The sequence below is a fragment of the Paroedura picta genome, chromosome 12 (assembly GCF_049243985.1).
Source record: "Paroedura picta isolate Pp20150507F chromosome 12, Ppicta_v3.0, whole genome shotgun sequence".
NCBI lineage: Eukaryota > Metazoa > Chordata > Lepidosauria > Squamata > Gekkonidae > Paroedura > Paroedura picta.
The window spans coordinates 31,656,861-31,665,195 of NC_135380.1; the positions used below are offsets into that span (position 1 = coordinate 31,656,861).

Genomic DNA, 8,335 nt, shown 5'->3' on the forward strand with positions numbered 1-8,335 from the left:
TCTCTTCTCCACCCCCCATCGCACATCTTTCAGTGCCTTTATGTAAATTCAGTGGAGCGATGGTATTCCCAGGTGCCAAGGTCCCTGTCAAGTTTTTAAAAGGCTCCTCAACGCACTTGTCAGGTTTGGCATTGAAATCTCATTCTCCTGTAAAGATCTCTTTACAAAAAAGGTCTTGGTGCGTGATATATGCCTTCTGTCTTACCCGGCTGATAAATACACCCTACCCAGCATTTTTGATGTATAAAGAAACACATACAAATCTCCGTGGTATGTAAATGTTTTCTTGAATGTCACAGGGTGTGAAACATGGAATGAATTTCCATGATGTTGGCACATCAGTCAGTTTAAAGGGTAGGGAAAATGCTTTTGCATCCAAATTTCACACTTACATTTCGCACAGTCTGTTTCCTGAATTTTTCACACCCCAAGAACAGTTCTCCCTCTCAAATAAAACTGAAGGCATGCTTGATTTTTAGAAATCAGGAATATAGGTAGGGATGCTCAAATGCACACAGGCTCAGCTCACATTCTGTTCACCAGTTGAGAGCAGGCATTTTTCGTGGAGCAGTTCAGCTGTTTGGAAACACATTGAACCTGTTTGGATAACTTTTCAACATCTTTGGACAGTATAATATTATAGACCATTTTGCAGTGTTTTGGGCATGTGTATCCTCATGCAGCCAAGTGAGTAATTTCCACACAAACCCCTCCAGTTGTGGTTGCAAGCCTGTAAACACCCAGTTGTTCATTCTGAGCGAAGAAATCAATTGGTAGCCAATTTAAAAATAAATAAATATTTTAAAGGCTTTCTGTTTGGTGTTCATATAACAAGATAAATAGGATGGCTTCAAAGTGAATACAACCTCAGAAAAGGGCAGACAATCCCCTCCCACTGCATACATCATCCCAGTGCCAATTAAACTGACAGTAGGAGAAGAAAACAGAGGGTGTGCAACAGCATCACCACCACTTTGTCATTTCTATATAATTTCCTCTGGAAGTGATGTCGCAACTTATTGAGACAATGCAGAAATTCCACCAATCACTATGGTTTTTACCATAAATATTTGCCGAATCCCTAGAACGTGACAGTAGGCTGACACATCTCTTCTGGGTTTTCTCCTGAAAATGACATAACAGCATCAGCATCTCTGTTTTCCCAGGGTTTCACCCAAAAGAAGCTCCCAGAGTTTCACAGCAACAACTTGGCCACCTCATCGGTAGAAGACAACAGCATTAGAGAATGCAAGCATATTCAGCAATTCCACCAGAACTTTGCTTTTACCCTGCCATCAGGATACCAGCGTTCAACACAAGTACTACTTGGTATTGAAAACCCACCAACCACTACCCATATCTATGTCCTTCCAGCTACCAACCTGAATATATCACACAATTCCTTTTCTGCTGCCAACATGTGGTTAGAAGCACCTTGGCTTCAATTCCTTGAACAAGGACTCACACCAAGGGTTTTGAAGCAAGCATTCTTGGGATTACAATATCCACCCTGACCCAATGAAGTGAATAAACAGATTGTGCTACTACATGACAAGGCTCAAAGAGGTAAATAAAAGAGCACCAGTGGGCTTTAACCTATAATTCCCAACTCCAACTAGTCCAATTAGAAAGCCTGCAGTACTTCTAGAATTACAACTGACTGCTAGATTACAGAGATCAGTTCCCCTGGAAGAAAAGGTATCTTTGGAGGAAAGATTATATTCCTGCTAAGCTCTTCCAAACTGTCCTCCCCAACTCCATTATTGATGATGCATTGGATTTAGAGTTAGGAAAATCTCCAGAATTTCCTAACTCTAAATCCAATGCATCATCAATAATCCAGCACCCATCCTGGGTAATAATAATTCTTTCCCACAGGCCTTGGGTGTCAGGCCCTTTCTTGCTTAAAGGCAACCTGTTGAAAACAAAAACAACTTCTTACTGCCAAATTACCCACCTAACAAGCACATAAACCCAGGGGCCAGGCCCAACAATAAGCCATGAGGCCAACTTTGCCCCCCAGGCAATACTGTTACAGGACCTAATATTAGTTATCACAGATTGTCTCATGCACTTGTGTATGTCAACACTTGCCTTCTGCTCACTACATTGGACAAACAAGTCAGTCCTTATGCCAAAGAATTCATATCCAATCACAGATCTGACATGAAAAATAGCAGAGTTAAAAAAAAAAACAAGTGGGAGAACGTTTCAGTCTGCTGGTGTGCTCTGTTTTGGACTGCAAAGTCACAATGTATTTGAAGAGCAGTCGGTGTATGTGTGTGTGATACTGGAAATAAGAGAGGAAGAACACAAGGAGAGCCCTGCTAGATCAGACCCATGGTCCATCTAGTCCAGCATCCTGTCTCACACAGTAGCTAACCAGATCCTCTGGAGGGCCAATGACAGGACACAGAACCTGAGTCAGTTGCAGCTGTAGAGTAGGATACAATGTTCTTTCTTTCTTTCTTTCTTTCTTTCTTTCTTTCTTTCTTTCTTTCTTTCTTTCTTTCTTTCTTTCTTTCTTTCTTTCTTTCTTTCTTTCTTTCTTTCTTTCTTTCTTTCTTTCTTTCTTTCTTCCTTCCTTCCTTCCTTCCTTCCTTCCTTCCTTCCTTCCTTCCTTCCTTCCTTCTTTAAATAAATAAATAAATAAATAAACAAACAAACAAACAAACAGCCAGTTTGGTGTAGTGGTTAGGAGTATGGACTTCTAATCTGGCATGCCAGGTTCAATTCTGCACTCCCCCACATGCAACCAGCTGGGTGACCTTGGGCTCGCCACGGCACTGATAAAACTGTTCTGACCGAGCAGTAATATCAGGGCTCTCTCAGCCTCACTCACCCCACAGGGTGTCTGTTGTGAGGAGAGGAAAGGGAAGGAGATTGTAAGCCACTTGAGCCTCTTTCAGGTAGGGAAAAGCGGCATATAAGAACCAACTCTTCTTTCTTTATTTATTTCTCCCCCTCCAGTGGATGCAGTCCTCTGTTTTTTGCACTTGGTTTTATAAATACTGTTGTAGAGTCCATGCATGCTGCTCTGCAATCCTTCAAGATGTGACTTGTATGCATAAATTATGTTTAATCTTGATTTATTTAATGCACACATAACATTGAACAATGCATAAATTATGGGAGAAAGAGAGTAAAAATATGGAAAAAACTGCAGGAATAAAGAATCATGAGTTCCACCATTAAAAGGGAACAGCAAAATGGAAGCTGGGGTTTTGGATCACAACAGGGATGCAAAATTCAAAATAGTCTGGAGGATGGGAGGGGGGTTGTGGTTAGGTCCACTTTTTGAAATTGAGTCTTGTGCAGCCTTGAACCATTGGCAATAAGAGAAGGGGGTGTTCTAGCTTCCCTCATGGTATCTTTGTTTCTCTTAAATAAATCTGTTTTCTTTGTTCTTGTCTCACTGTCAGATCTCTCATAGCTAATGAGCCAGATCCTACGTGACCTTCTCCTAGGTAAGCTACTAGAGATTGAGACGTAGGATATTAACTAGTTTTTGCTGGTACCCAACCTATGGCCCCTAACCAGACTGCTGGAGGCTGTTTGCCTGCTCTGCAGGGTGAACTCTGTTCAGTGTGGGAAGAATCTTATATTTGGTTCTTGTTTGTGTCCATGAATCTGGTTCTTGTTAGGGCTGCCAGCTCTGGGTTGGGAAGTACCTGGAGATTTTGGGGGTGTAGCCGGGAGTTGGCAGGATTTGGGACCTCAGTGGAGTATAAGGCTGTGGAGTCTATTTTCCAAAGCTGTCATTTTCCCCAGAAGACCTGATCTCTGTTGCCTGGAGATGATAATTCCAGGGGATTCCCAGGATCCACCTGGGGACTGGCATTCCTATCCTGTACAACCAGGAGACCAATAGGCCAAAGAAATAAACTTAGACATGTCTTGTGTAGAGTCTCCTCTCTGTCTCTCCCCTGGGTGACATTCTCAGTTATAATGAAGACCTCTGGAAGATTCCAGAACTTTCCTCCTTCTGCCCTCATGATCCCTTCATGGGTCTCCTCACAGATATTATACCCCTGACCAGACCAATGTTTAATACCTAAATGTCTATAGTCATGGGAAATTGACAGAATGTACTTGTAACATTTCATATGGTAAGGACACTGCCTCACTAGCTAGAAATCCAAAATTTGATGGATGTATGATGTGACACACATTCTTTCTTCTTCTTTTTATCCTTTAGCTGGCAATTGGTGGAGCAGGTTGTCTGGTGGCACTGGATTTTTTGCCTTGTTTATAATATGTTTCCACTTGGCTATTGGTGGCAGTAGTTTTGGCCATATGGATAGTCAATCGCTGGTTTTTAAGGTCTTCGCCAGTTGTTGGATTTTCCATTCAGTTGGTTGTTCTCGCCAGAGGAGTTGGTGAGGCAGTCTGCTGGTGTTCTTTCTGCAGAAATGGCCAAACCATTGCAGTCTACACTTTTGGATTTGTTCTTTAATTTGTGGCTGGTTGTCACATTTTGTCCGAATTGTCTAATTTCAATTATGATGACATAGAATGGCACCCAGAATCTGCTGCAGGCATCACATTTGGAAGGTCTCAAGTTTATGTCAGGTTTTAGTAAAGTCCATGTTTTTGATTAGTGTCCAGAAGAGATGGATTTTGGTCTTCAGAGAGATGTTTGTCTTCTTCCAGAGGGACCATTTGGGTGTGGCAGATGCTGATGTTGCTTGGCCAATCCTGTTGTGGGCTTCAGTGGTAGATGACACTTTCTTTTCTTGCATCAATGAGCCTCAGTATTTAAATTCTTTGACTTGCTCAATTTGGGCTCGATTGAGGTATACATCTATCAGTGATCCATCTGTGGTTATGGTTTTGGTTTTGTCCACATTTATTTTTAAGCTGTAAGATTGGGCGATGTGGGCAATGTCATAGAGGGTGTTAGTAGTCTCTGTATCTCTATTGGCAAATATGGCACTATCATCTGCAAACATTAGATCTGTCGGGGAGTTGTTTTGGCCATACTGAACTTCATGTCTGTTCTTGAATACTTTTCTCATAATGGCGTCAACTGCAATGTTAAAAATGAAGGGAGAGGCCTCATCACCTTGAGGGGAAAAAAATCCCTGTGTGGAAGTAGCAATTGATTCCTATAACATTCTGAAATAGGGAAGGTTTGTAACTAGGGTCAACATTTGGAATGTGCTTTATTCTTGCATGGTTGGCTTAGAGCAAACCAAGTCATACATTAAATTGGAAGTTGGATTGGGAAATTCTTTTCCCTTTTCAACCTTTGAATCAAACTTCAACAGTGGGGAAGTGAGAGTTTAATTAGCAACCAGAACATTTATATATATACACACACACACACACACACACATACTTGAAGAATATATAGAGACAGTACTTTATATATAATAACAATAAACAATAAAATTTAAGAAAAAAAGAATATATAGAGACATATATACTTGAAAAATAGCAATTAACTAGCACCCCTGGTGCACTTTCTAGTTAGAATATATAAATAATAGTGGGTTTTGCCTACAAAAGCACCTGGGAAATTGCTTATGCCCCTAAAAAGGTGCTGCAGCAAACAACTGTCTTCTCAGATACCCTTTGATTTATGGTTAATTAAGGAATTAATTAATGGGGCCTCTGCTGCTGTGAAGCCAGAAGAAGAATTCTGCCTTTATCAGCTAATGAGTGATGGATGATGACACCTTGAACTAGTCCTAATCTCCTCTTCCCCATTAGGCCATCATGGTCTTGAAGGTCAATTTGTCTTGTTCTTGCAGGTTTGGATGCTGTTCTATGTCCATACACTGACTGAACAAGAATACTGGGAACATGGATAGGTGGTCTTGTTGGCTGTTCTTGAAGGCTGACCAAAAATGTATGTTTTAGAAGAACGTGTCCCTTTGTGGTCCCCCAAATCCTGAGCTTGCCTCACTTCTCAGGTGGTAAAAAAGCCATGTTATCATCTCAGCAGCACCCTCCCACTCCCTCACTCTCCCTTCTAACAACAGGGATCATGTCATAATGCATAAAGCCTGGCGAGACCAATGCCTGAGCATCTATTTTGCAACCAGAAGGTTCTAGGTTCAGTCCCCACCATCTACTGTCAAGGCAACTGAGAAATTCCATCCTTTGCCTGATTCTGGAGAACTGCTTCCACCTGGGGGAAGGTAATGCTGGGATAGATGGGCCAGTGCTTAAACTTGGTAGAGGGCATTTTGCCCTTCCCTAAATGCTTCATACTAGCCTGATCTCATCAGATCTTGGCTTCTCAGGAGGATCAGCCCTGGTTGGGAGACCACTTGGGTGGGAAACTGCCAATGGAGACCAGGGTTGCTGCACAGAGATGGGCAATGGCAAACCACCTCTAAATGTCTCCTGCCTTGAAACCCCTTCAGGATTTTATAAGATGCCCTTTCCACCACCAGAAGGTATGTTCATACAACACGGGCCCTTCCTAGGAATATCCCACAGCTATTCTGGTGTTGCTTCTGGAATGTGTGAAGAGAACTTTTGTGTGCTGAGGCTGTTATTTCCTCCATGGGCTATTATGGGAAATGTTGTGTTATATATGAATTAGTGAAGAAGCTGGTCCAGGGAAGAAATCAGAGGTTGCCAGAAGACACATACACAATGAAGCCTGGGGTCTTGAGAGAAGAGAATGATCTCCAGTGGGTTAAAGAAAAGATATCACACTGAGTCAGACCACTGGTCTACCTATCCCCGTAGTGCTGGAACATAAGAAGAGCCTTGATAAATGGGCCCAAAGATGCATCCAGTCCAGCCTCCTGTGACCTACTGTCACCAGCCAAATGCTTTTGGGAAGGCTGTAAGCAGGGCATAAAAGTTAACAATCCTAGCATTTGGACATTTTCTTGCACAATTAGTAGAGTTGCCAGGTCACCTTGGCCACTGTCAGGGGATGGAGGGGTAGGTTGCAGGTTTGGGGCAAAGCTGGGGAGGACAGAGACCTCAGTTGCATAGTCTGGAGATGAGCTGCAATACCAAGGGGGGGGGGGGGAGAGAGAGAGAGAGAGAGAGAGAGTACTTCATGTAGGCACCAGCTGGTGATTCAAGAGCAGCAACAAATCTATCTTTTCCTCTTCTCCACCTCCATTTAATCCTCACAGCCATTGGTAGAGTTTAAATATGCAAAAGATTAAAGTACCAGTTGCTTAAAGAATACAATAGTTTGCTTAAGAAGAGAAACAACTTTGTAAGAGAGGAGAGAGATAGTCCTAACAGTCCAACTGAGTAACTATTATTTTGGAGGATGGGAGGACATGTGCTGAAAGGACCAGGAAATCTCCAGATCTCGCATATTCTAACAACAACAATGCTGTGTGGTCAGTTAGATGGAGCGCCCAAGTATATGTTGAGAAGGCTGGGAGGGGATGTGACCCCTCTCCAATAGCCCCAGCCAAACTTTCTAAGTGCTACATCACTCTAGATCAGGGGTAGTCAAACTGCGGCCCTCCAGATGTCCATGGACTACAATTCCCAGAAGCGCCTGCCAGCAAATGCTGGCAGGGGCTTCTAGGAATTGTAGTCCATGGACATCTGGCGGGCCGCAGTTTGACTACCCCTGCTCTAGATGGTCCCAGCAGGAGACAGAAAGCTGAAAATCTGGAAGACTATTGGATTCAGACCAGACCAGTATTTCCAGTGGGCATCCCAACGTGAAGCAAACACGGTTTATTTATTTTGGCATTTCAATGCTGCTTTTCTGCCCAGGGAAACTTAAAGCATCTTACAGAAACTTCCCGGGCAATCCAAATTAAACATTAAAATTTAAACAATCAAAACCAACAAATACATCCTGGGCTGGTCTTTATTACTGGACGGGCCCTTGTAGGTCTCACGCTGTGGGAGCTTATCTGCTTCTTTATCTCGGCAAGAAGCCCCAGACCATAGCCTGACCTTTGGGAGAACATTTACAGAATGCTGTGAATATAAGTTGCTGCTGCCGATTTTTTAAGCCTCTTTGTGTTAACCATTTTAAATTAATTGTAAATGGAAATTCTTATTTTGCTGATGTATTTTTAATATAACATTGTACACCTGAGCCGGTCTGCTGGGAGGGTGGTATAAAAATCAAATAAATCAAATAAATAAAGCCCTTTGGCTGATGTCCTTGACCATGCCCATATTTTAATGCCGGCAGACAAGATGCAGAAACTCAGCCAGACGTTCTGCAGCTGGCAGGTTGTTTCCCCCAACTCCCTCCCTCTGCCGGGGAAGCAGAGATGAACAAGGACCAGAGATGGAAGGAGCCAAAGCCGGTGGGTGACCTGGGGTTAGCTACAGTTCTCTTAAAGCTGTTCTCATACAGCAGTTCTGTTAGAGCTTTCTCATCCCC

General features: G+C 42.8%; 1 long non-coding RNA gene across 1 annotated transcript; it reads left to right on the top strand.

Annotated features, from left to right (window-relative positions):
• The first annotated feature begins 1,150 nt into the window (after positions 1-1,150).
• On the top strand, positions 1,151-5,854 carry LOC143821244 (uncharacterized). The gene is made up of 3 exons (XR_013225740.1): positions 1,151-1,566; positions 3,423-3,467; positions 5,757-5,854. It is a non-coding gene; the product is annotated as an uncharacterized LOC143821244 (long non-coding RNA).
• Positions 5,855-8,335: the final 2,481 nt, after the last annotated feature.